The sequence below is a fragment of the Nematostella vectensis genome, chromosome 5, assembly GCF_932526225.1.
Source record: "Nematostella vectensis chromosome 5, jaNemVect1.1, whole genome shotgun sequence".
Taxonomy (NCBI): Eukaryota; Metazoa; Cnidaria; class Anthozoa; order Actiniaria; family Edwardsiidae; genus Nematostella; species Nematostella vectensis.
Genome location: NC_064038.1, coordinates 18,335,780 through 18,352,730, shown reverse-complemented (window position 1 = coordinate 18,352,730; position 16,951 = coordinate 18,335,780). Strand labels below are relative to the sequence as shown.

At 46.5% G+C, this 16,951-nt stretch overlaps 82 non-coding genes and 9 pseudogenes across 82 annotated transcripts; all 91 read right to left on the bottom strand.

Moving 5' to 3' along the window:
- Positions 1-63: 63 nt before the first annotated feature.
- On the bottom strand, positions 64-182 carry LOC125565444. The gene has a single exon (XR_007310458.1). It is a non-coding gene; the product is annotated as a 5S ribosomal RNA (ribosomal RNA).
- A 67-nt stretch (positions 183-249) lies between these two features.
- On the bottom strand, positions 250-368 carry LOC125563810. Its single transcript, XR_007308829.1, has one exon. It is a non-coding gene; the product is annotated as a 5S ribosomal RNA (ribosomal RNA).
- A 67-nt stretch (positions 369-435) lies between these two features.
- Positions 436-554, bottom strand: LOC125563303. The gene has a single exon (XR_007308322.1). It is a non-coding gene; the product is annotated as a 5S ribosomal RNA (ribosomal RNA).
- A 67-nt stretch (positions 555-621) lies between these two features.
- Positions 622-740, bottom strand: LOC125566564 (annotated as a pseudogene).
- A 67-nt stretch (positions 741-807) lies between these two features.
- LOC125567288 lies at positions 808-926 on the bottom strand. Its single transcript, XR_007311813.1, has one exon. It is a non-coding gene; the product is annotated as a 5S ribosomal RNA (ribosomal RNA).
- Positions 927-993: 67 nt separating this feature from the next.
- LOC125564233 lies at positions 994-1,112 on the bottom strand. The gene has a single exon (XR_007309253.1). It is a non-coding gene; the product is annotated as a 5S ribosomal RNA (ribosomal RNA).
- Positions 1,113-1,179: 67 nt separating this feature from the next.
- LOC125566051 lies at positions 1,180-1,298 on the bottom strand. The gene has a single exon (XR_007311058.1). It is a non-coding gene; the product is annotated as a 5S ribosomal RNA (ribosomal RNA).
- A 67-nt stretch (positions 1,299-1,365) lies between these two features.
- On the bottom strand, positions 1,366-1,484 carry LOC125563809. The gene has a single exon (XR_007308828.1). It is a non-coding gene; the product is annotated as a 5S ribosomal RNA (ribosomal RNA).
- A 67-nt stretch (positions 1,485-1,551) lies between these two features.
- On the bottom strand, positions 1,552-1,670 carry LOC125565380. Its single transcript, XR_007310393.1, has one exon. It is a non-coding gene; the product is annotated as a 5S ribosomal RNA (ribosomal RNA).
- Positions 1,671-1,737: 67 nt separating this feature from the next.
- On the bottom strand, positions 1,738-1,856 carry LOC125565860. The gene has a single exon (XR_007310869.1). It is a non-coding gene; the product is annotated as a 5S ribosomal RNA (ribosomal RNA).
- A 67-nt stretch (positions 1,857-1,923) lies between these two features.
- On the bottom strand, positions 1,924-2,042 carry LOC125564852. Its single transcript, XR_007309870.1, has one exon. It is a non-coding gene; the product is annotated as a 5S ribosomal RNA (ribosomal RNA).
- Positions 2,043-2,109: 67 nt separating this feature from the next.
- Positions 2,110-2,228, bottom strand: LOC125563302. Its single transcript, XR_007308321.1, has one exon. It is a non-coding gene; the product is annotated as a 5S ribosomal RNA (ribosomal RNA).
- Positions 2,229-2,295: 67 nt separating this feature from the next.
- LOC125565110 lies at positions 2,296-2,414 on the bottom strand. Its single transcript, XR_007310127.1, has one exon. It is a non-coding gene; the product is annotated as a 5S ribosomal RNA (ribosomal RNA).
- A 67-nt stretch (positions 2,415-2,481) lies between these two features.
- LOC125563602 lies at positions 2,482-2,600 on the bottom strand. Its single transcript, XR_007308621.1, has one exon. It is a non-coding gene; the product is annotated as a 5S ribosomal RNA (ribosomal RNA).
- A 67-nt stretch (positions 2,601-2,667) lies between these two features.
- On the bottom strand, positions 2,668-2,786 carry LOC125563610. Its single transcript, XR_007308629.1, has one exon. It is a non-coding gene; the product is annotated as a 5S ribosomal RNA (ribosomal RNA).
- A 67-nt stretch (positions 2,787-2,853) lies between these two features.
- LOC125565829 lies at positions 2,854-2,972 on the bottom strand. Its single transcript, XR_007310838.1, has one exon. It is a non-coding gene; the product is annotated as a 5S ribosomal RNA (ribosomal RNA).
- A 67-nt stretch (positions 2,973-3,039) lies between these two features.
- Positions 3,040-3,158, bottom strand: LOC125563808. The gene has a single exon (XR_007308827.1). It is a non-coding gene; the product is annotated as a 5S ribosomal RNA (ribosomal RNA).
- Positions 3,159-3,225: 67 nt separating this feature from the next.
- Positions 3,226-3,344, bottom strand: LOC125564794. The gene has a single exon (XR_007309812.1). It is a non-coding gene; the product is annotated as a 5S ribosomal RNA (ribosomal RNA).
- A 67-nt stretch (positions 3,345-3,411) lies between these two features.
- On the bottom strand, positions 3,412-3,530 carry LOC125565443. The gene has a single exon (XR_007310457.1). It is a non-coding gene; the product is annotated as a 5S ribosomal RNA (ribosomal RNA).
- Positions 3,531-3,597: 67 nt separating this feature from the next.
- LOC125563807 lies at positions 3,598-3,716 on the bottom strand. The gene has a single exon (XR_007308826.1). It is a non-coding gene; the product is annotated as a 5S ribosomal RNA (ribosomal RNA).
- A 67-nt stretch (positions 3,717-3,783) lies between these two features.
- On the bottom strand, positions 3,784-3,902 carry LOC125563301. The gene has a single exon (XR_007308320.1). It is a non-coding gene; the product is annotated as a 5S ribosomal RNA (ribosomal RNA).
- Positions 3,903-3,969: 67 nt separating this feature from the next.
- On the bottom strand, positions 3,970-4,088 carry LOC125565442. The gene has a single exon (XR_007310456.1). It is a non-coding gene; the product is annotated as a 5S ribosomal RNA (ribosomal RNA).
- A 67-nt stretch (positions 4,089-4,155) lies between these two features.
- On the bottom strand, positions 4,156-4,274 carry LOC125566782 (annotated as a pseudogene).
- Positions 4,275-4,341: 67 nt separating this feature from the next.
- Positions 4,342-4,460, bottom strand: LOC125565440. Its single transcript, XR_007310454.1, has one exon. It is a non-coding gene; the product is annotated as a 5S ribosomal RNA (ribosomal RNA).
- A 67-nt stretch (positions 4,461-4,527) lies between these two features.
- On the bottom strand, positions 4,528-4,646 carry LOC125563806. The gene has a single exon (XR_007308825.1). It is a non-coding gene; the product is annotated as a 5S ribosomal RNA (ribosomal RNA).
- Positions 4,647-4,713: 67 nt separating this feature from the next.
- On the bottom strand, positions 4,714-4,832 carry LOC125564793. Its single transcript, XR_007309811.1, has one exon. It is a non-coding gene; the product is annotated as a 5S ribosomal RNA (ribosomal RNA).
- Positions 4,833-4,899: 67 nt separating this feature from the next.
- Positions 4,900-5,018, bottom strand: LOC125566104. Its single transcript, XR_007311111.1, has one exon. It is a non-coding gene; the product is annotated as a 5S ribosomal RNA (ribosomal RNA).
- A 67-nt stretch (positions 5,019-5,085) lies between these two features.
- LOC125564360 lies at positions 5,086-5,204 on the bottom strand. The gene has a single exon (XR_007309379.1). It is a non-coding gene; the product is annotated as a 5S ribosomal RNA (ribosomal RNA).
- Positions 5,205-5,271: 67 nt separating this feature from the next.
- LOC125565439 lies at positions 5,272-5,390 on the bottom strand. Its single transcript, XR_007310453.1, has one exon. It is a non-coding gene; the product is annotated as a 5S ribosomal RNA (ribosomal RNA).
- A 67-nt stretch (positions 5,391-5,457) lies between these two features.
- Positions 5,458-5,576, bottom strand: LOC125565018. Its single transcript, XR_007310036.1, has one exon. It is a non-coding gene; the product is annotated as a 5S ribosomal RNA (ribosomal RNA).
- Positions 5,577-5,643: 67 nt separating this feature from the next.
- Positions 5,644-5,762, bottom strand: LOC125564933. The gene has a single exon (XR_007309951.1). It is a non-coding gene; the product is annotated as a 5S ribosomal RNA (ribosomal RNA).
- A 67-nt stretch (positions 5,763-5,829) lies between these two features.
- LOC125563299 lies at positions 5,830-5,948 on the bottom strand. Its single transcript, XR_007308318.1, has one exon. It is a non-coding gene; the product is annotated as a 5S ribosomal RNA (ribosomal RNA).
- Positions 5,949-6,015: 67 nt separating this feature from the next.
- LOC125565899 lies at positions 6,016-6,134 on the bottom strand. The gene has a single exon (XR_007310908.1). It is a non-coding gene; the product is annotated as a 5S ribosomal RNA (ribosomal RNA).
- Positions 6,135-6,201: 67 nt separating this feature from the next.
- LOC125564222 lies at positions 6,202-6,320 on the bottom strand. Its single transcript, XR_007309242.1, has one exon. It is a non-coding gene; the product is annotated as a 5S ribosomal RNA (ribosomal RNA).
- Positions 6,321-6,387: 67 nt separating this feature from the next.
- On the bottom strand, positions 6,388-6,506 carry LOC125564969. Its single transcript, XR_007309987.1, has one exon. It is a non-coding gene; the product is annotated as a 5S ribosomal RNA (ribosomal RNA).
- A 67-nt stretch (positions 6,507-6,573) lies between these two features.
- Positions 6,574-6,692, bottom strand: LOC125566209. Its single transcript, XR_007311216.1, has one exon. It is a non-coding gene; the product is annotated as a 5S ribosomal RNA (ribosomal RNA).
- A 67-nt stretch (positions 6,693-6,759) lies between these two features.
- On the bottom strand, positions 6,760-6,878 carry LOC125563935. Its single transcript, XR_007308954.1, has one exon. It is a non-coding gene; the product is annotated as a 5S ribosomal RNA (ribosomal RNA).
- Positions 6,879-6,945: 67 nt separating this feature from the next.
- Positions 6,946-7,064, bottom strand: LOC125564697. The gene has a single exon (XR_007309716.1). It is a non-coding gene; the product is annotated as a 5S ribosomal RNA (ribosomal RNA).
- A 67-nt stretch (positions 7,065-7,131) lies between these two features.
- Positions 7,132-7,250, bottom strand: LOC125566659 (annotated as a pseudogene).
- A 67-nt stretch (positions 7,251-7,317) lies between these two features.
- Positions 7,318-7,436, bottom strand: LOC125564359. The gene has a single exon (XR_007309378.1). It is a non-coding gene; the product is annotated as a 5S ribosomal RNA (ribosomal RNA).
- Positions 7,437-7,503: 67 nt separating this feature from the next.
- On the bottom strand, positions 7,504-7,622 carry LOC125564021. Its single transcript, XR_007309039.1, has one exon. It is a non-coding gene; the product is annotated as a 5S ribosomal RNA (ribosomal RNA).
- A 67-nt stretch (positions 7,623-7,689) lies between these two features.
- LOC125566658 lies at positions 7,690-7,808 on the bottom strand (annotated as a pseudogene).
- Positions 7,809-7,875: 67 nt separating this feature from the next.
- Positions 7,876-7,994, bottom strand: LOC125565029. Its single transcript, XR_007310047.1, has one exon. It is a non-coding gene; the product is annotated as a 5S ribosomal RNA (ribosomal RNA).
- A 67-nt stretch (positions 7,995-8,061) lies between these two features.
- On the bottom strand, positions 8,062-8,180 carry LOC125565335. The gene has a single exon (XR_007310349.1). It is a non-coding gene; the product is annotated as a 5S ribosomal RNA (ribosomal RNA).
- Positions 8,181-8,247: 67 nt separating this feature from the next.
- Positions 8,248-8,366, bottom strand: LOC125565731. The gene has a single exon (XR_007310742.1). It is a non-coding gene; the product is annotated as a 5S ribosomal RNA (ribosomal RNA).
- Positions 8,367-8,433: 67 nt separating this feature from the next.
- Positions 8,434-8,552, bottom strand: LOC125566657 (annotated as a pseudogene).
- Positions 8,553-8,619: 67 nt separating this feature from the next.
- Positions 8,620-8,738, bottom strand: LOC125564915. The gene has a single exon (XR_007309933.1). It is a non-coding gene; the product is annotated as a 5S ribosomal RNA (ribosomal RNA).
- Positions 8,739-8,805: 67 nt separating this feature from the next.
- LOC125565339 lies at positions 8,806-8,924 on the bottom strand. Its single transcript, XR_007310353.1, has one exon. It is a non-coding gene; the product is annotated as a 5S ribosomal RNA (ribosomal RNA).
- A 67-nt stretch (positions 8,925-8,991) lies between these two features.
- On the bottom strand, positions 8,992-9,110 carry LOC125565438. The gene has a single exon (XR_007310451.1). It is a non-coding gene; the product is annotated as a 5S ribosomal RNA (ribosomal RNA).
- Positions 9,111-9,177: 67 nt separating this feature from the next.
- LOC125564850 lies at positions 9,178-9,296 on the bottom strand. The gene has a single exon (XR_007309868.1). It is a non-coding gene; the product is annotated as a 5S ribosomal RNA (ribosomal RNA).
- Positions 9,297-9,363: 67 nt separating this feature from the next.
- Positions 9,364-9,482, bottom strand: LOC125563298. Its single transcript, XR_007308317.1, has one exon. It is a non-coding gene; the product is annotated as a 5S ribosomal RNA (ribosomal RNA).
- Positions 9,483-9,549: 67 nt separating this feature from the next.
- Positions 9,550-9,668, bottom strand: LOC125564043. Its single transcript, XR_007309062.1, has one exon. It is a non-coding gene; the product is annotated as a 5S ribosomal RNA (ribosomal RNA).
- A 67-nt stretch (positions 9,669-9,735) lies between these two features.
- On the bottom strand, positions 9,736-9,854 carry LOC125565437. Its single transcript, XR_007310450.1, has one exon. It is a non-coding gene; the product is annotated as a 5S ribosomal RNA (ribosomal RNA).
- A 67-nt stretch (positions 9,855-9,921) lies between these two features.
- LOC125563601 lies at positions 9,922-10,040 on the bottom strand. Its single transcript, XR_007308620.1, has one exon. It is a non-coding gene; the product is annotated as a 5S ribosomal RNA (ribosomal RNA).
- Positions 10,041-10,107: 67 nt separating this feature from the next.
- LOC125563505 lies at positions 10,108-10,226 on the bottom strand. The gene has a single exon (XR_007308524.1). It is a non-coding gene; the product is annotated as a 5S ribosomal RNA (ribosomal RNA).
- Positions 10,227-10,293: 67 nt separating this feature from the next.
- LOC125566174 lies at positions 10,294-10,412 on the bottom strand. Its single transcript, XR_007311181.1, has one exon. It is a non-coding gene; the product is annotated as a 5S ribosomal RNA (ribosomal RNA).
- A 67-nt stretch (positions 10,413-10,479) lies between these two features.
- On the bottom strand, positions 10,480-10,598 carry LOC125563805. Its single transcript, XR_007308823.1, has one exon. It is a non-coding gene; the product is annotated as a 5S ribosomal RNA (ribosomal RNA).
- A 67-nt stretch (positions 10,599-10,665) lies between these two features.
- On the bottom strand, positions 10,666-10,784 carry LOC125564978. Its single transcript, XR_007309996.1, has one exon. It is a non-coding gene; the product is annotated as a 5S ribosomal RNA (ribosomal RNA).
- Positions 10,785-10,851: 67 nt separating this feature from the next.
- LOC125566282 lies at positions 10,852-10,970 on the bottom strand. The gene has a single exon (XR_007311289.1). It is a non-coding gene; the product is annotated as a 5S ribosomal RNA (ribosomal RNA).
- A 67-nt stretch (positions 10,971-11,037) lies between these two features.
- LOC125564679 lies at positions 11,038-11,156 on the bottom strand. Its single transcript, XR_007309698.1, has one exon. It is a non-coding gene; the product is annotated as a 5S ribosomal RNA (ribosomal RNA).
- A 67-nt stretch (positions 11,157-11,223) lies between these two features.
- Positions 11,224-11,342, bottom strand: LOC125563297. Its single transcript, XR_007308316.1, has one exon. It is a non-coding gene; the product is annotated as a 5S ribosomal RNA (ribosomal RNA).
- Positions 11,343-11,409: 67 nt separating this feature from the next.
- LOC125565436 lies at positions 11,410-11,528 on the bottom strand. Its single transcript, XR_007310449.1, has one exon. It is a non-coding gene; the product is annotated as a 5S ribosomal RNA (ribosomal RNA).
- A 67-nt stretch (positions 11,529-11,595) lies between these two features.
- LOC125566781 lies at positions 11,596-11,714 on the bottom strand (annotated as a pseudogene).
- A 67-nt stretch (positions 11,715-11,781) lies between these two features.
- On the bottom strand, positions 11,782-11,900 carry LOC125566270. The gene has a single exon (XR_007311277.1). It is a non-coding gene; the product is annotated as a 5S ribosomal RNA (ribosomal RNA).
- Positions 11,901-11,967: 67 nt separating this feature from the next.
- Positions 11,968-12,086, bottom strand: LOC125564163. The gene has a single exon (XR_007309183.1). It is a non-coding gene; the product is annotated as a 5S ribosomal RNA (ribosomal RNA).
- Positions 12,087-12,153: 67 nt separating this feature from the next.
- On the bottom strand, positions 12,154-12,272 carry LOC125564792. The gene has a single exon (XR_007309810.1). It is a non-coding gene; the product is annotated as a 5S ribosomal RNA (ribosomal RNA).
- Positions 12,273-12,339: 67 nt separating this feature from the next.
- Positions 12,340-12,458, bottom strand: LOC125565435. Its single transcript, XR_007310448.1, has one exon. It is a non-coding gene; the product is annotated as a 5S ribosomal RNA (ribosomal RNA).
- A 67-nt stretch (positions 12,459-12,525) lies between these two features.
- Positions 12,526-12,644, bottom strand: LOC125564358. Its single transcript, XR_007309377.1, has one exon. It is a non-coding gene; the product is annotated as a 5S ribosomal RNA (ribosomal RNA).
- A 67-nt stretch (positions 12,645-12,711) lies between these two features.
- LOC125565434 lies at positions 12,712-12,830 on the bottom strand. Its single transcript, XR_007310447.1, has one exon. It is a non-coding gene; the product is annotated as a 5S ribosomal RNA (ribosomal RNA).
- A 67-nt stretch (positions 12,831-12,897) lies between these two features.
- On the bottom strand, positions 12,898-13,016 carry LOC125563536. The gene has a single exon (XR_007308555.1). It is a non-coding gene; the product is annotated as a 5S ribosomal RNA (ribosomal RNA).
- A 67-nt stretch (positions 13,017-13,083) lies between these two features.
- LOC125564932 lies at positions 13,084-13,202 on the bottom strand. Its single transcript, XR_007309950.1, has one exon. It is a non-coding gene; the product is annotated as a 5S ribosomal RNA (ribosomal RNA).
- Positions 13,203-13,269: 67 nt separating this feature from the next.
- LOC125563296 lies at positions 13,270-13,388 on the bottom strand. The gene has a single exon (XR_007308315.1). It is a non-coding gene; the product is annotated as a 5S ribosomal RNA (ribosomal RNA).
- Positions 13,389-13,455: 67 nt separating this feature from the next.
- LOC125565109 lies at positions 13,456-13,574 on the bottom strand. Its single transcript, XR_007310126.1, has one exon. It is a non-coding gene; the product is annotated as a 5S ribosomal RNA (ribosomal RNA).
- Positions 13,575-13,641: 67 nt separating this feature from the next.
- Positions 13,642-13,760, bottom strand: LOC125567298. The gene has a single exon (XR_007311822.1). It is a non-coding gene; the product is annotated as a 5S ribosomal RNA (ribosomal RNA).
- A 67-nt stretch (positions 13,761-13,827) lies between these two features.
- On the bottom strand, positions 13,828-13,946 carry LOC125564791. Its single transcript, XR_007309809.1, has one exon. It is a non-coding gene; the product is annotated as a 5S ribosomal RNA (ribosomal RNA).
- Positions 13,947-14,013: 67 nt separating this feature from the next.
- On the bottom strand, positions 14,014-14,132 carry LOC125565777. The gene has a single exon (XR_007310788.1). It is a non-coding gene; the product is annotated as a 5S ribosomal RNA (ribosomal RNA).
- Positions 14,133-14,199: 67 nt separating this feature from the next.
- On the bottom strand, positions 14,200-14,318 carry LOC125564211. Its single transcript, XR_007309231.1, has one exon. It is a non-coding gene; the product is annotated as a 5S ribosomal RNA (ribosomal RNA).
- Positions 14,319-14,385: 67 nt separating this feature from the next.
- Positions 14,386-14,504, bottom strand: LOC125564627. Its single transcript, XR_007309646.1, has one exon. It is a non-coding gene; the product is annotated as a 5S ribosomal RNA (ribosomal RNA).
- Positions 14,505-14,571: 67 nt separating this feature from the next.
- On the bottom strand, positions 14,572-14,690 carry LOC125566794 (annotated as a pseudogene).
- A 67-nt stretch (positions 14,691-14,757) lies between these two features.
- LOC125566853 lies at positions 14,758-14,876 on the bottom strand (annotated as a pseudogene).
- Positions 14,877-14,943: 67 nt separating this feature from the next.
- On the bottom strand, positions 14,944-15,062 carry LOC125564201. The gene has a single exon (XR_007309221.1). It is a non-coding gene; the product is annotated as a 5S ribosomal RNA (ribosomal RNA).
- A 67-nt stretch (positions 15,063-15,129) lies between these two features.
- LOC125564312 lies at positions 15,130-15,248 on the bottom strand. The gene has a single exon (XR_007309330.1). It is a non-coding gene; the product is annotated as a 5S ribosomal RNA (ribosomal RNA).
- Positions 15,249-15,315: 67 nt separating this feature from the next.
- Positions 15,316-15,434, bottom strand: LOC125566793 (annotated as a pseudogene).
- Positions 15,435-15,501: 67 nt separating this feature from the next.
- LOC125565852 lies at positions 15,502-15,620 on the bottom strand. Its single transcript, XR_007310861.1, has one exon. It is a non-coding gene; the product is annotated as a 5S ribosomal RNA (ribosomal RNA).
- A 67-nt stretch (positions 15,621-15,687) lies between these two features.
- On the bottom strand, positions 15,688-15,806 carry LOC125567297. The gene has a single exon (XR_007311821.1). It is a non-coding gene; the product is annotated as a 5S ribosomal RNA (ribosomal RNA).
- Positions 15,807-15,873: 67 nt separating this feature from the next.
- On the bottom strand, positions 15,874-15,992 carry LOC125563981. The gene has a single exon (XR_007309000.1). It is a non-coding gene; the product is annotated as a 5S ribosomal RNA (ribosomal RNA).
- Positions 15,993-16,059: 67 nt separating this feature from the next.
- Positions 16,060-16,178, bottom strand: LOC125566103. Its single transcript, XR_007311110.1, has one exon. It is a non-coding gene; the product is annotated as a 5S ribosomal RNA (ribosomal RNA).
- A 67-nt stretch (positions 16,179-16,245) lies between these two features.
- Positions 16,246-16,364, bottom strand: LOC125563535. The gene has a single exon (XR_007308554.1). It is a non-coding gene; the product is annotated as a 5S ribosomal RNA (ribosomal RNA).
- A 67-nt stretch (positions 16,365-16,431) lies between these two features.
- Positions 16,432-16,550, bottom strand: LOC125564931. Its single transcript, XR_007309949.1, has one exon. It is a non-coding gene; the product is annotated as a 5S ribosomal RNA (ribosomal RNA).
- A 67-nt stretch (positions 16,551-16,617) lies between these two features.
- LOC125563295 lies at positions 16,618-16,736 on the bottom strand. Its single transcript, XR_007308314.1, has one exon. It is a non-coding gene; the product is annotated as a 5S ribosomal RNA (ribosomal RNA).
- A 67-nt stretch (positions 16,737-16,803) lies between these two features.
- On the bottom strand, positions 16,804-16,922 carry LOC125565108. Its single transcript, XR_007310125.1, has one exon. It is a non-coding gene; the product is annotated as a 5S ribosomal RNA (ribosomal RNA).
- Positions 16,923-16,951: the final 29 nt, after the last annotated feature.

Here is a 16,951-nt window from a genome sequence, read left to right as displayed (position 1 = left end):
GAACTGTGTAAGAAATAGATTTTATATAACAGTCCTGTGAGTACTTTGGTAACAAAAAGGAAATGCCTACAGCACACGGTATTCCGAAGCGGTCACCCATCCAAGTACTTACCGCGCCCTACTGAGCTTAACTTCGGTGATCGGACGAGAACCGGTGCTTTCTAAGTGGTATGGCCGTAGACGATAGAACTGTGTAAGATCTATCTATTATATAACAGTCCTGTGAGTACTTCGATGACAAAAAGGAAATGCCTACAGCACACGGTATTCCCAGGCGGTCACCCATCCAAGTACTAACCGCGCCCTACTGAGCTTAACTTCGGTGATCGGACGAGAACCGGTGCTTTCTCAGTGGTATGGTCGTAGACGACAGAACTGTTTAAGATCTATCTATTATATAACAGTCCTGTGAGTACCTCGATAACAAAAAGGAAATGCCTACAGCACACGGTATTCCCAGGCGGTCACCCATCCAAGTACTAACCGTGCCCTACTGAGCTTAACTACGGTGATCGGACGAGAACCGGTGCTTTCTCAGTGGTATGGCCGTAGACGACAGAACTGTGTAAGAAATAGATTTTATATAACAGTCCTGTGAGTACTTTGGTAACAAAAAGGAAATGCCTAATGCACACGGTATTCCGAAGCGGTCACCCATCCAAGTACTTACCGCGCCCTACTGAGCTTAACTTCGGTGATCGGACGAGAACCGGTGCTTTCTAAGTGGTATGGCCGTAGACGACAGAACTGTGTAAGAAATATATATTATATAACAGTCCTGTGAGTACTTCGATGACAAAAAGGAAATGCCTACAGCACACGGTTTTCCCAGGCGGTCACCCATCCAAGTACTAACCGCGCCCTACTGAGCTTAACTTCGGTGATCGGACGAGAACCGGTGCTTTCTCAGTGGTATGGCTGTAGACGATAGAACTGTGTAAGATCTATCTATTATATAACAGTCCTGTTAGTACTTCGAAAACAAAAAGTAAATGCCTACAGCACACGGTATTCCCAGGCGGTCACCCATCCAAGTACTAACCGCGCCCTACTGAGCTTAACTTCGGTGATCGGACGAGAACCGGTGCTTTCTCAGTGGTATGGCCGTAGACGATAGAACTGTTTAAGATCTATCTATTATATAACAGTCCTGTGAGTACTTCGATAACAAAAAGGAAATGCCTACAGCACACAGTATTCCCAGGCGGTCACCCATCCAAGTACTTACCGCGCCCTAATGAGCTTAACTTCGGTGATCGGACGAGAACCGGTGCTTTCTAAGTGGTATGGCCGTAGACGATAGAACTGTGTAAGATCTATCTATTATATAACAGTCCTGTGAGTACTTCGATGACAAAAAGGAAATGCCTACAGCACACGGTATTCCCAGGCGGTCACCCATCCAAGTACTAACCGCGCCCTACTGAGCTTAACTTCGGTGATCGGACGAGAACCGGTGCTTTCTCAGTGGTATGGTCGTAGACGACAGAACTGTTTAAGATCTATCTATTATATAACAGTCCTGTGAGTACCTCGATAACAAAAAGGAAATGCCTACAGCACACGGTATTCCCAGGCGGTCACACATCCAAGTACTAACCGTGCCCTACTGAGCTTTACTACGGTGATCGGACGAGAACCGGTGCTTTCTCAGTGGTATGGCCGTAGACGACAGAACTGTGTAAGAAATATATTTTATATAACAGTCCTGTGAGTACTTTGGTAACAAAAAGGAAACGACTACAGCACACGGTATTCCGAAGCGGTCACCCATCCAAGTACTTACCGCGCCCTACTGAGCTTAACTTCGGTGATCGGACGAGAACCGGTGCTTTCTAAGTGGTATGGCCGTAGACGATAGAACTGTGTAAGATCTATCTATTATATAACAGTCCTGTGAGTACTTCGATGACAAAAAGGAAATGCCTACAGCACACGGTATTCCCAGGCGGTCACCCATCCAAGTACTAACCGCGCCCTACTGAGCTTAACTTCGGTGATCGGACGAGAACCGGTGCTTTCTTAGTGGTATGGTCGTAGACGACAGAACTGTTTAAGATCTATCTATTATATAACAGTCCTGTGAGTACCTCGATAACAAAAAGGAAATGCCTACAGCACACGGTATTCCCAGGCGGTCACCCATCCAAGTACTAACCGTGCCCTACTGAGCTTAACTACGGTGATCGGACGAGAACCGGTGCTTTCTCAGTGGTATGGCCGTAGACGACAGAACTGTGTAAGAAATAGATTTTATATAACAGTCCTGTGAGTACTTTGGTAACAAAAAGGAAATGTCTACAGCACACGGTATTCCGAAGCGGTCACCCATCCAAGTACTTACCGCGCCCTACTGAGCTTAACTTCGGTGATCGGACGAGAACCGGTGCTTTCTAAGTGGTATGGCCGTAGACGATAGAACTGTGTAAGATCTATCTATTATATAACAGTCCTGTGAGTACTTCGATGACAAAAAGGAAATGCCTACAGCACACGGTATTCCCAGGCGGTCACCCATCCAAGTACTAACCGCGCCCTACTGAGCTTAACTTCGGTGATCGGACGAGAACCGGTGCTTTCTCAGTGGTATGGCCGTAGAAGACAGAACTGTGTAAGAAATATATATTATATAACAGTCCTGTGAGTACTTCGATGACAAAAAGAAAATGCCTACAGCACACGGTATTCCCAGGCGGTCACCCATCCGAGTACTAACCGCGCCCTACTGAGCTTAACTTCGGTGATCGGACGAGAACCGGTGCTTTCTCAGTGGTATGGCCGTAAACGATAGAACTGTGTAACATCTATCTATTATATAACAGTCCTGTCAGTACCTCGATAACAAAAAGGAAATGCCTACAGCACACGGTATTCCCAAGCGGTCACCCATCCAAGTACTTACCGCGCCCTAATGAGCTTAACTTCGGTGATCGGACGAGAACCGGTGCTTTCTAAGTGGTATGGCCGTAGACGATAGAACTGTGTAAGATCTATCTATTATATAACAGTCCTGTGAGTACTTCGATGACGCAAAGGAAATGCCTACAGCACACGGTATTCCCAGGCGGTCACCCATCCAAGTACTAACCGCGCCCTACTGAGCTTAACTTCGGTGATCGGACGAGAACCGGTGCTTTCTCAGTGGTATGGTCGTAGACGACAGAACTGTTTAAGATCTATCTATTATATAACAGTCCTGTGAGTACCTCGATAACAAAAAGGAAATGCCTACAGCACACGGTATTCCCAGGCGGTCACACATCCAAGTACTAACCGTGCCCTACTGAGCTTAACTACGGTGATCGGACGAGAACCGGTGCTTTCTCAGTGGTATGGCCGTAGACGACAGAACTGTGTAAGAAATAGATTTTATATAACAGTCCTGTGAGTACTTTGGTAACAAAAAGGAAATGCCTACAGCACACGGTATTCCGAAGCGGTCACCCATCCAAGTACTTACCGCGCCCTACTGAGCTTAACTTCGGTGATCGGACGAGAACCGGTGCTTTCTAAGTGGTATGGCCGTAGACGATAGAACTGTGTAAGATCTATCTATTATATAACAGTCCTGTGAGTACTTCGATGACAAAAAGGAAATGCCTACAGCACACGGTATTCCCAGGCGGTCACCCATCCAAGTACTAACCGCGCCCTACTGAGCTTAACTTCGGTGATCGGACGAGAACCGGTGCTTTCTCAGTGGTATGGTCGTAGACGACAGAACTGTTTAAGATCTATCTATTATATAACAGTCCTGTGAGTACCTCGATAACAAAAAGGAAATGCCTACAGCACACGGTATTCCCAGGCGGTCACCCATCCAAGTACTAACCGTGCCCTACTGAGCTTAACTACGGTGATCGGACGAGAACCGGTGCTTTCTCAGTGGTATGGCCGTAGACGACAGAACTGTGTAAGAAATAGATTTTATATAACAGTCCTGTGAGTACTTTGGTAACAAAAAGGAAATGCCTACAGCACACGGTATTCCGAAGCGGTCACCCATCCAAGTACTTACCGCGCCCTACTGAGCTTAACTTCGGTGATCGGACGAGAACCGGTGCTTTCTAAGTGGTATGGCCGTAGACGACAGAACTGTGTAAGAAATATATATTATATAACAGTCCTGTGAGTACTTCGATGACAAAAAGGAAATGCCTACAGCACACGGTATTCCCAGGCGGTCACCCATCCAAGTACTAACCGTGCCATACTGACTTTAAGTTCTGTGATCGGACGAGAACTGGTGCTTTCTCAGTGGTATGGCCGTAAACGATAGAACTGTGTAACATCTATCTATTATATAACAGTCCTGTCAGTACCTCGATAACAAAAAGGAAATGCCTACAGCACACGGTATTCCGAAGCGGTCACCCATCCAAGTACTTACCGCGCCCTACTGAGCTTAACTTCGGTGATCGGACGAGAACCGGTGCTTTCTAAGTGGTATGGCCGTAGACGATAGAACTGTGTAAGATCTATCTATTATATAACAGTCCTGTGAGTACTTCGATGACAAAAAGGAAATGCCTACAGCACACGGTATTCCCAGGCGGTCACCCATCCAAGTACTAACCGCGCCCTACTGAGCTTAACTTCGGTGATCGGACGAGAACCGGTGCTTTCTCAGTGGTATGGTCGTAGACGACAGAACTGTTTAAGATCTATCTATTATATAACAGTCCTGTGAGTACCTCGATAACAAAAAGGAAATGCCTACAGCACACGGTATTCCCAGGCGGTCACACATCCAAGTACTAACCGTGCCCTACTGAGCTTAACTACGGTGATCGGACGAGAACCGGTGCTTTCTCAGTGGTATGGCCGTAGACGACAGAACTGTGTAAGAAATAGATTTTATATAACAGTCCTGTGAGTACTTTGGTAACAAAAAGGAAATGCCTACAGCACACGGTATTCCGAAGCGGTCACCCATCCAAGTACTTACCGCGCCCTACTGAGCTTAACTTCGGTGATCGGACAAGAACCGGTGCTTTCTAAGTGGTATGGCCGTAGACGATAGAACTGTGTAAGATCTATCTATTATATAACAGTCCTGTGAGTACTTCGATGACAAAAAGGAAATGCCTACAGCACACGGTATTCCGAAGCGGTCACCCATCCAAGTACTTACCGCGCCCTACTGAGCTTAACTTCGGTGATCGGACGAGAACCGGTGCTTTCTCAGTGGTATGGCCGTAGACGACAGAACTGTGTAAGAAATAGATTTTATATAACAGTCCTGTGAGTACTTTGGTAACAAAAAGGAAATGCCTACAGCACACGGTATTCCGAAGCGGTCACCCATCCAAGTACTTACCGCGCCCTACTGAGCTTAACTTCGGTGATCGGACGAGAACCGGTGCTTTCTAAGTGGTATGGCCGTAGACGATAGAACTGTGTAAGATCTATCTATTATATAACAGTCCTGTGAGTACTTCGATGACAAAAAGGAAATGCCTACAGCACACGGTATTCCCAGGCGGTCACCCATCCAAGTACTAACCGCGCCCTACTGAGCTTAACTTCGGTGATGGGACGAGAACCGGTGCTTTCTCAGTGGTATGGCCGTAGACGACAGAACTGTGTAAGAAATATATATTATATAACAGTCCTGTGAGTACTTCGATGACAAAAAGGAAATGCCTACAGCACACGGTATTCCCAGGCGGTCACCCATCCAAGTACTAACCGCGCCCTACTGAGCTTAACTTCGGTGATCGGACGAGAACCTGTGCTTTCTCAGTGGTATGGTCGTAGACGACAGAACTGTTTAAGATCTATCTATTATATAACAGTCCTGTGAGTACCTCGATAACAAAAAGGAAATGCCTACAGCACACGGTATTCCCAGGCGGTCACCCATCCAAGTACTAACCGTGCCCTACTGAGCTTAACTACGGTGATCGGACGAGAACCGGTGCTTTCTCAGTGGTATGGCCGTAGACGACAGAACTGTGTAAGAAATAGATTTTATATAACAGTCCTGTGAGTACTTTGGTAACAAAAAGGAAATGTCTACAGCACACGGTATTCCGAAGCGGTCACCCATCCAAGTACTTACCGCGCCCTACTGAGCTTAACTTCGGTGATCGGACGAGAACCGGTGCTTTCTAAGTGGTATGGCAGTAGACGATAGAACTGTGTGAGATCTATCTATTATATAACAGTCCTGTGAGTACTTCGATGACAAAAAGGAAATGCCTACAGCACACGGTATTCCCAGGCGGTCACCCATCCAAGTACTAACCGCGCCCTACTGAGCTTAACTTCGGTGATCGGACGAGAACCGGTGCTTTCTCAGTGGTATGGCCGTAGACGACAGAACTGTGTAAGAAATATATATTATATAACAGTCCTGTGAGTACTTCGATGACAAAAAGGAAATGCCTACAGCACACGGTATTCCCAGGCGGTCACCCATCCAAGTACTAACCGCGCCCTACTTAGCTTAACTTCGGTGATCAGACGAGAACTGGTGCTTTCTCAGTGGTATGGCCGTAGACGATAGAACTGTGTAAGATCTATCTATTATATAACGGTCCTGTGAGTACCACGATAACAAAAAGAAAATGCCTACAGCACACGGTATTCTCAGGCGGTCACCCATCCAAGTACTAACCGTGCCCTAATGAGGTTAACTACGGTGATCGGACGAGATCCGGTGCTTTCTCAGTGGTATGGCCGTAGACGACAGAACTGTGTAAGAAATATATATTATATAACAGTCCTGTGAGTACTTCGATGACAAAAAGGAAATGCCTACAGCACACGGTATTCCCAGGCGGTCACCCATCCAAGTACTAACCGCGCCCTACTGAGCTTAACTTCGGTGATCGGACGAGAACCGGTGCTTTTTCAGTGGTATGGCCGTAGACGATAGAACTGTGTAAGATCTATCTATTATATAACAGTCCTGTTAGTACTTCGAAAACAAAAAGTAAATGCCTACAGCACACGGTATTCCCAGGCTGTCACCCATCCAAGTACTAACCGCGCCCTACTGAGCTTAACTTCGGTGATCGGACGAGAACCGGTGCTTTCTCAGTGGTATGGCCGTAGACGATAGAACTGTTTAAGATCTATCTATTATTTAACAGTCCTGTGAGTACCTCGATAACAAAAAGGAAATGCCTACAGCACACGGTATTCCCAGGCGGTCACCCGTCCAAGTACTAACCGTGCCCTACTGACTTTAAGTTCTGTGATCGGACGAGAACTGGTGCTTTCTCAGTGGTATGGCCGTAAACGATAGAACTGTGTAACATCTATCTATTATATAACAGTCCTGTCAGTAACTCGATAACAAAAAGGAAATGCCTACAGCACACGGTATTCCGAAGCGGTCACCCATCCAAGTACTTACCGCGCCCTACTGAGCTTAACTTCGGTGATCGGACGAGAACCGGTGCTTTCTCAGTGGTATGGCCGTAGACGACAGAACTGTGTAAGAAATATATATTATATAACAGTCCTGTGAGTACTTCGATGACAAAAAGGAAATGCCTACAGCACACGGTATTCCCAGGCGGTCACCTATCCAAGTACTAACCGCGCCCTACTGAGCTTAACTTCGGTGATCGGACGAGAACCGGTGCTTTCTCAGTGGTATGGCCGTAGACGTTAGAACAGTTTAAGATCTATCTATTATATAACAGTCCTGTGAGTACCTCGATAACAAAAAGGAAATGCCTACAGCACACGGTATTCCCAGGCGGTCACCCGTCCAAGTACTAACCGTGCCCTACTGACTTTAAGTTCTGTGATCGGACGAGAACTGGTGCTTTCTCAGTGGTATGGCCGTAAACGATAGGACTGTGTAACATCTATCTATTATATAACAGTACTGTCAGTACCTCGATAACAAAAAGGAAATGCCAACAGCACACGGTATTCCGAAGCGGTCACCCATCCAAGTACTTACCGCGCCCTACTGAGCTTAACTTCGGTGATCGGACGAGAACCGGTGCTTTCTCAGTGGTATGGCCGTAGACGACAGAACTGTGTAAGAAATATATATTATATAACAGTCCTGTGAGTACTTCGATGACAAAAAGGAAATGCCTACAGCACACGGTATTCCCAGGCGGTCACCCATCCAAGTACTAACCGCGCCCTACTGAGCTTAACTTCGGTGATCGGACGAGAACCGGTGCTTTTTTAGGGGTATGGCCGTAGACGATAGAACTGTGTAAGATCTATCTATTATATAACAGTCCTGTTAGTACTTCGAAAACAAAAAGTAAATGCCTACAGCACACGGTATTCCCAGGCTGTCACCCATCCAAGTACTAACCGCGCCCTACTGAGCTTAACTTCGATGATCGGACGAGAACCGGTGCTTTCTCAGTGGTATGGCCGTAGACGATAGAACTGTTTAAGATCTATCTATTATATAACAGTCCTGTGAGTACCTCGATAACAAAAAGGAAATGCCTACAGCACACGGTATTCCCAGGCGGTCACCCGTCCAAGTACTAACCGTGCCCTACTGACTTTAAGTTCTGTGATCGGACGAGAACTGGTGCTTTCTCAGTGGTATGGCCGTAAACGATAGAACTGTGTAACATCTATCTATTATATAACAGTCCTGTCAGTACCTCGATAACAAAAAGGAAATGCCTACACCACACGGTATTCCGAAGCGGTCACCCATCCAAGTACTAACCGCGCCCTACTGAGCTTAACTTCGGTGATCGGACGAGAACCGGTGCTTTCTCAGTGGTATGGTCGTAGACGACAGAACTGTTTAAGATCTATCTATTATATAACAGTCCTGTGAGTACCTCGATAACAAAAAGGAAATGCCTACAGCACACGGTATTCCCAGGCGGTAACACATCCAAGTACTAACCGTGCCCTACTGAGCTTAACTACGGTGATCGGACGAGAACCGGTGCTTTCTCAGTGGTATGGCCGTAGACGACAGAACTGTGTAAGAAATAGATTTTATATAACAGTCCTGTGAGTACTTTGGTAACAAAAAGGAAATGCCTACAGCACACGGTATTCCGAAGCGGTCACCCATCCAAGTACTTACCGCGCCCTACTGAGCTTAACTTCGGTGATCGGACGAGAACCGGTGCTTTCTAAGTGGTATGGCCGTAGACGATAGAACTGTGTAAGATCTATCTATTATATAACAGTCCTGTGAGTACTTCGATGACAAAAAGGAAATGCCTACAGCACACGGTATTCCCAGGCGGTCACCCATCCAAGTACTAACCGCGCCCTACTGAGCTTAACTTCGGTGATCGGACGAGAACCGGTGCTTTCTTAGTGGTATGGTCGTAGACGACAGAACTGTTTAAGATCTATCTATTATATAACAGTCCTGTGAGTACCTCGATAACAAAAAGGAAATGCCTACAGCACACGGTATTCCCAGGCGGTCACCCATCCAAGTACTAACCGTGCCCTACTGAGCTTAACTACGGTGATCGGACGAGAACCGGTGCTTTCTCAGTGGTATGGCCGTAGACGACAGAACTGTGTAAGAAATAGATTTTATATAACAGTCCTGTGAGTACTTTGGTAACAAAAAGGAAATGTCTACAGCACACGGTATTCCGAAGCGGTCACCCATCCAAGTACTTACCGCGCCCTACTGAGCTTAACTTCGGTGATCGGACGAGAACCGGTGCTTTCTCAGTGGTATGGCCGTAGACGACAGAACTGTGTAAGAAATAGATTTTATATAACAGTCCTGTGAGTACTTTGGTAACAAAAAGGAAATGCCTACAGCACACGGTATTCCGAAGCGGTCACCCATCCAAGTACTTACCGCGCCCTACTGAGCTTAACTTCGGTGATCGGACGAGAACCGGTGCTTTCTAAGTGGTATGGCCGTAGACGATAGAACTGTGTAAGATCTATCTATTATATAACAGTCCTGTGAGTACTTCGATGACAAAAAGGAAATGCCTACAGCACACGGTATTCCCAGGCGGTCACCCATCCAAGTACTAACCGCGCCCTACTGAGCTTAACTTCGGTGATCGGACGAGAACCGGTGCTTTCTCAGTGGTATGGCCGTAGAAGACAGAACTGTGTAAGAAATATATATTATATAACAGTCCTGTGAGTACTTCGATGACAAAAAGGAAATGCCTACAGCACACGGTATTCCCAGGCGGTCACCCATCCAAGTACTAACCGCGCCCTACTGAGCTTAACTTCGGTGATCGGACGAGAACCGGTGCTTTCTCAGTGGTATGGCCGTAAACGATAGAACTGTGTAACATCTATCTATTATATAACAGTCCTGTCAGTACCTCGATAACAAAACGGAAATGCCTACAGCACACGGTATTCCGAAGCGGTCACCCATCCAAGTACTTACCGCGCCCTAATGAGCTTAACTTCGGTGATCGGACGAGAACCGGTGCTTTCTAAGTGGTATGGCCGTAGACGATAGAACTGTGTAAGATCTATCTATTATATAACAGTCCTGTGAGTACTTCGATGACAAAAAGGAAATGCCTACAGCACACGGTATTCCCAGGCGGTCACCCATCCAAGTACTAACCGCGCCCTACTGAGCTTAACTTCGGTGATCGGACGAGAACCGGTGCTTTCTCAGTGGTATGGTCGTAGACGACAGAACTGTTTAAGATCTATCTATTATATAACAGTCCTGTGAGTACCTCGATAACAAAAAGGAAATGCCTACAGCACACGGTATTCCCAGGCGGTCACACATCCAAGTACTAACCGTGCCCTACTGAGCTTAACTACGGTGATCGAACGAGAACCGGTGCTTTCTCAGTGGTATGGCCGTAGACGACAGAACTGTGTAAGAAATAGATTTTATATAACAGTCCTGTGAGTACTTTGGTAACAAAAAGGAAATGCCTACAGCACACGGTATTCCGAAGCGGTCACCCATCCAAGTACTTACCGCGCACTACTGAGCTTAACTTCGGTGATCGGACGAGAACCGGTGCTTTCTAAGTGGTATGGCCGTAGACGATAGAACTGTGTAAGATCTATCTATTATATAACAGTCCTGTGAGTACTTCGATGACAAAAAGGAAATGCCTACAGCACACGGTATTCCCAGGCGGTCACCCATCCAAGTACTAACCGCGCCCTACTGAGCTTAACTTCGGTGATCGGACGAAAACCGGTGCTTTCTCAGTGGTATGGTCGTAGACGACAGAACTGTTTAAGATCTATCTATTATATAACAGTCCTGTGAGTACCTCGATAACAAAAAGGAAATGCCTACAGCACACGGTATTCCCAGGCGGTCACCCATCCAAGTACTAACCGTGCCCTACTGAGCTTAACTACGGTGATCGGACGAGAACCGGTGCTTTCTCAGTGGTATGGCCGTAGACGACAGAACTGTGTAAGAAATAGATTTTATATAACAGTCCTGTGAGTACTTTGGTAACAAAAAGGAAATGCCTACAGCACACGGTATTCCGAAGCGGTCACCCATCCAAGTACTTACCGCGCCCTACTGAGCTTAACTTCGGTGATCGGACGAGAACCGGTGCTTTCTAAGTGGTATGGCCGTAGACGACAGAACTGTGTAAGAAATATATATTATATAACAGTCCTGTGAGTACTTCGATGACAAAAAGGAAATGCCTACAGCACACGGTATTCCCAGGCGGTCACCCATCCAAGTACTAACCGTGCCATACTGACTTTAAGTTCTGTGATCGGACGAGAACTGGTGCTTTCTCAGTGGTATGGCCGTAAACGATAGAACTGTGTAACATCTATCTATTATATAACAGTCCTGTCAGTACCTCGATAACAAAAAGGAAATGCCTACAGCACACGGTATTCCGAAGCGGTCACCCATCAAAGTACTTACCGCGCCCTAATGAGCTTAACTTCGGTGATCGGACGAGAACCGGTGCTTTCTAAGTGGTATGGCCGTAGACGATAGAACTGTGTAAGATCTATCTATTATATAACAGTCCTGTGAGTACTTCGATGACAAAAAGGAAATGCCTACAGCACACGGTATTCTCAGGCGGTCACCCATCCAAGTACTAACCGCGCCCTACTGAGCTTAACTTCGGTGATCGGACGAGAACCGGTGCTTTCTCAGTGGTATGGTCGTAGACGACAGAACTGTTTAAGATCTATCTATTATATAACAGTCCTGTGAGTACCTCGATAACAAAAAGGAAATGCCTACAGCACACGGTATTCCCAGGCGGTCACACATCCAAGTACTAACCGTGCCCTACTGAGCTTAACTACGGTGATCGGACGAGAACCGGTGCTTTCTCAGTGGTATGGCCGTAGACGACAGAACTGTGTAAGAAATAGATTTTATATAACAGTCCTGTGAGTACTTTGGTAACAAAAAGGAAATGCCTACAGCACACGGTATTCCGAAGCGGTCACCCATCCAAGTACTTACCGCGCCCTACTGAGCTTAACTTCGGTGATCGGACGAGAACCGGTGCTTTCTAAGTGGTATGGCCGTAGACGATAGAACTGTGTAAGATCTATCTATTATATAACAGTCCTGTGAGTACTTCGATGACAAAAAGGAAATGCCTACAGCACACGGTATTCCGAAGCGGTCACCCATCCAAGTACTTACCGCGCCCTACTGAGCTTAACTTCGGTGATCGGACGAGAACCGGTGCTTTCTCAGTGGTATGGCCGTAGACGACAGAACTGTGTAAGAAATAGATTTTATATAACAGTCCTGTGAGTACTTTGGTAACAAAAAGGAAATGCCTACAGCACACGGTATTCCGAAGCGGTCACCCATCCAAGTACTTACCGCGCCCTACTGAGCTTAACTTCGGTGATCGGACGAGAACCGGTGCTTTCTAAGTGGTATGGCCGTAGACGATAGAACTGTGTAAGATCTATCTATTATATAACAGTCCTGTGAGTACTTCGATGACAAAAAGGAAATGCCTACAGCACACGGTATTCCCAGGCGGTCACCCATCCAAGTACTAACCGCGCCCTACTGAGCTTAACTTCGGTGATCGGACGAGAACCGGTGCTTTATCAGTGGTATGGCCGTAGACGACAGAACTGTGTAAGAAATATATATTATATAACAGTCCTGTGAGTACTTCGATGACAAAAAGGAAATGCCTACAGCACACGGTATTCCCAGGCGGTCACCCATCCAAGTACTAACCGCGCCCTACTGAGCTTAACTTCGGTGATCGGACGAGAACCTGTGCTTTCTCAGTGGTATGGTCGTAGACGACAGAACTGTTTAAGATCTATCTATTATATAACAGTCCTGTGAGTACCTCGATAACAAAAAGGAAATGCCTACAGCACACGGTATTCCCAGGCGGTCACCCATCCAAGTACTAACCGTGCCCTACTGAGCTTAACTACGGTGATCGGACGAGAACCGGTGCTTTCTCAGTGGTATGGCCGTAGACGACAGAACTGTGTAAGAAATAGATTTTATATAACAGTCCTGTGAGTACTTTGGTAACAAAAAGGAAATGTCTACAGCACACGGTATTCCGAAGCGGTCACCCATCCAAGTACTTACCGCGCCCTACTGAGCTTAACTTCGGTGATCGGACGAGAACCGGTGCTTTCTAAGTGGTATGGCCGTAGACGATAGAACTGTGTGAGATCTATCTATTATATAACAGTCCTGTGAGTACTTCGATGACAAAAAGGAAATGCCTACAGCACACGGTATTCCCAGGCGGTCACCCATCAAAGTACTAACCGCGCCCTACTGAGCTTAACTTCGGTGATCGGACGAGAACCGGTGCTTTCTCAGTGGTATGGCCGTAGACGACAGAACTGTTTAAGATCTATCTATTATATAACAGTCCTGTGAGTACCTCGATAACAAAAAGGAAATGCCTACAGCACACGGTATTCCCAGGCGGTCACACATCCAAGTACTAACCGTGCCCTACTGAGCTTAACTACGGTGATCGGACGAGAACCGGTGCTTTCTCAGTGGTATGGCCGTAGACGACAGAACTGTGTAAGAAATAGATTTTATATAACAGTCCTGTGAGTACTTTGGTAACAAAAAGGAAATGACTACAGCACACGGTATTCCGAAGCGGTCACCCATCCAAGTACTTACCGCGCCCTACTGAGCTTAACTTCGGTGATCGGACGAGAACCGGTGCTTTCTAAGTGGTATGGCCGTAGACGATAGAACTGTGTAACATCTATCTATTATATAACAGTCCTGTGAGTACTTCGATGACAAAAAGGAAATGCCTACAGCACACGGTATTCCCAGGCGGTCACCCATCCAAGTACTAACCGCGCCCTACTGAGCTTAACTTCGGTGATCGGACGAGAACCGGTGCTTTCTCAGTGGTATGGCCGTAGACGACAGAACTGTGTAAGAAATATATATTTTATAACAGTCCTGTGAGTACTTCGATGACAAAAAGGAAATGCCTACAGCACACGGTATTCCCAGGCGGTCACCTATCCAAGTACTGACCGCGCCCTACTGAGCTTAACTTCGGTGATCGGACGAGAACCGGTGCTTTCTCAGTGGTATGGCCGTAGACGTTAGAAGAGTTTAAGATCTATCTATTATATAACAGTCCTGTGAGTACCTCGATAACAAAAAGGAAATGCCTACAGCACACGGTATTCCCAGGCGGTCACCCGTCCAAGTACTAACCGTGCCCTACTGACTTTAAGTTCTGTGATCGGACGAGAACTGGTGTTCTCTCAGTGGTATGGCCGTAAACGATAGAACTGTGTAACATCTATCTATTATATAACAGTACTGTCAGTACCTCGATAACAAAAAGGAAATGCCTACAGCACACGGTATTACGAAACGGTCACCCATCCAAGTACTTACCGCGCCCTAATGAGCTTAACTTCGGTGATCGGACGAGAACCGGTGCTTTCTAAGTGGTATGGTCGTAGACGATAGAACTGTGTAACATCTATCTATTATATAACAGTCCTGTGAGTACTTCGATGACAAAAAGGAAATGCCTACAGCACACGGTATTCCCAGGCGGTCACCCATCCAAGTACTAACCGCGCCCTACTGAGCTTAACTTCGGTGATCGGACGAGAACCGGTGCTTTCTCAGTGGTATGGCCGTAGACGACAGAACTGTGTAAGAAATATATATTTTATAACAGTCCTGTGAGTACTTCGATGACAAAAATGAAATGCCTACAGCACACGGTATTCCCAGGCGGTCACCTATCCAAGTACTAACCGTGCCCTACTGAGCTTAACTACGGTGATCGGACGAGAACCGGTGCTTTCTCAGTGGTATGGCCGTAGACGTTAGAAGAGTTTAAGATCTATCTATTATATAACAGTCCTGTGAGTACCTCGATAACAAAAAGGAAATGCCTACAGCACACGGTATTCCCAGGCGGTCACCCGTCCAAGTACTAACCGTGCCCTACTGACTTTAAGTTCTGTGATCGGACGAGAACTGGTGTTCTCTCAGTGGTATGGCCGTAAACGATAGAACTGTGTAACATCTATCTATTATATAACAGTACTGTCAGTACCTCGATAACAAAAAGGAAATGCCAACAGCACACGGTATTCCGAAGCGGTCACCCATCCAAGTACTAACCGCGCCCTACTGAGCTTAACTTCGGTGATCGGACGAGAACCGGTGCTTTCTAAGTGGTATGGCCGTAGACGATAGAACTGTGTGAGATCTATCTATTATATAACAGTCCTGTGAGTACTTCGATGACAAAAAGGAAATGCCTACAGCACACGGTATTCCCAGGCGGTCACCCATCAAAGTACTAACCGCGCCCTACTGAGCTTAACTTCGGTGATCGGACGAGAACCGGTGCTTTCTCAGTGGTATGGCCGTAGACGACAGAACTGTGTAAGAAATATATATTATATAACAGTCCTGTGAGTACTTCGATGACAAAAAGGAAATGCCTACAGCACACGGTATTCCCAGGCGGTCACCCATCCAAGTACTAACCGCGCCCTACTGAGCTTAACTTCGGTGATCAGACGAGAACTGGTGCTTTCTCAGTGGTATGGCCGTAGACGACAGAACTGTGTAAGAAATAGATTTTATATAACAGTCCTGTGAGTACTTTGGTAACAAAAAGGAAATGCCTACAGCACACGGTATTCCGAAGCGGTCACCCATCCAAGTACTTACCGCGCCCTACTGAGCTTAACTTCGGTGATCGGACAAGAACCGGTGCTTTCTAAGTGGTATGGCCGTAGACGATAGAACTGTGTAAGATCTATCTATTATATAACAGTCCTGTGAGTACTTCGATGACAAAAAGGAAATGCCTACAGCACACGGTATTCCCAGGCGGTCACCCATCCAAGTACTAACCGCGCCCTACTGAGCTTAACTTCGGTGATCGGACGAGAACCGGTGCTTTATCAGTGGTATGGCCGTAGACGACAGAACTGTGTAAGAAATATATATTATATAACAGTCCTGTGAGTACTTCGATGACAAAAAGGAAATGCCTACAGCACACGGTATTCCCAGGCGGTCACCCATCCAAGTACTAACCGCGCCCTACTGAGCTTAACTTCGGTGATCGGACGAGAACCTGTGCTTTCTCAGTGGTATGGTCGTAGACGACAGAACTGTTTAAGATCTATCTATTATATAACAGTCCTGTGAGTACCTCGATAACAAAAAGGAAATGCCTACAGCACACGGTATTCCCAGGCGGTCACCCATCCAAGTACTAACCGTGCCCTACTGAGCTTAACTACGGTGATCGGACGAGAACCGGTGCTTTCTCAGTGGTATGGCCGTAGACGACAGAACTGTGTAAGAAATAGATTTTATATAACAGTCCTGTGAGTACTTTGGTAACAAAAAGGAAATGTCTACAGCACACGGTATTCCGAAGCGGTCACCCATCCAAGTACTTACCGCGCCCTACTGAGCTTAACTTCGGTGATCGGACGAGAACCGGTGCTTTCTAAGTGGTATGGCCGTAGACGATAGAACTGTGTGAGATCTATCTATTAT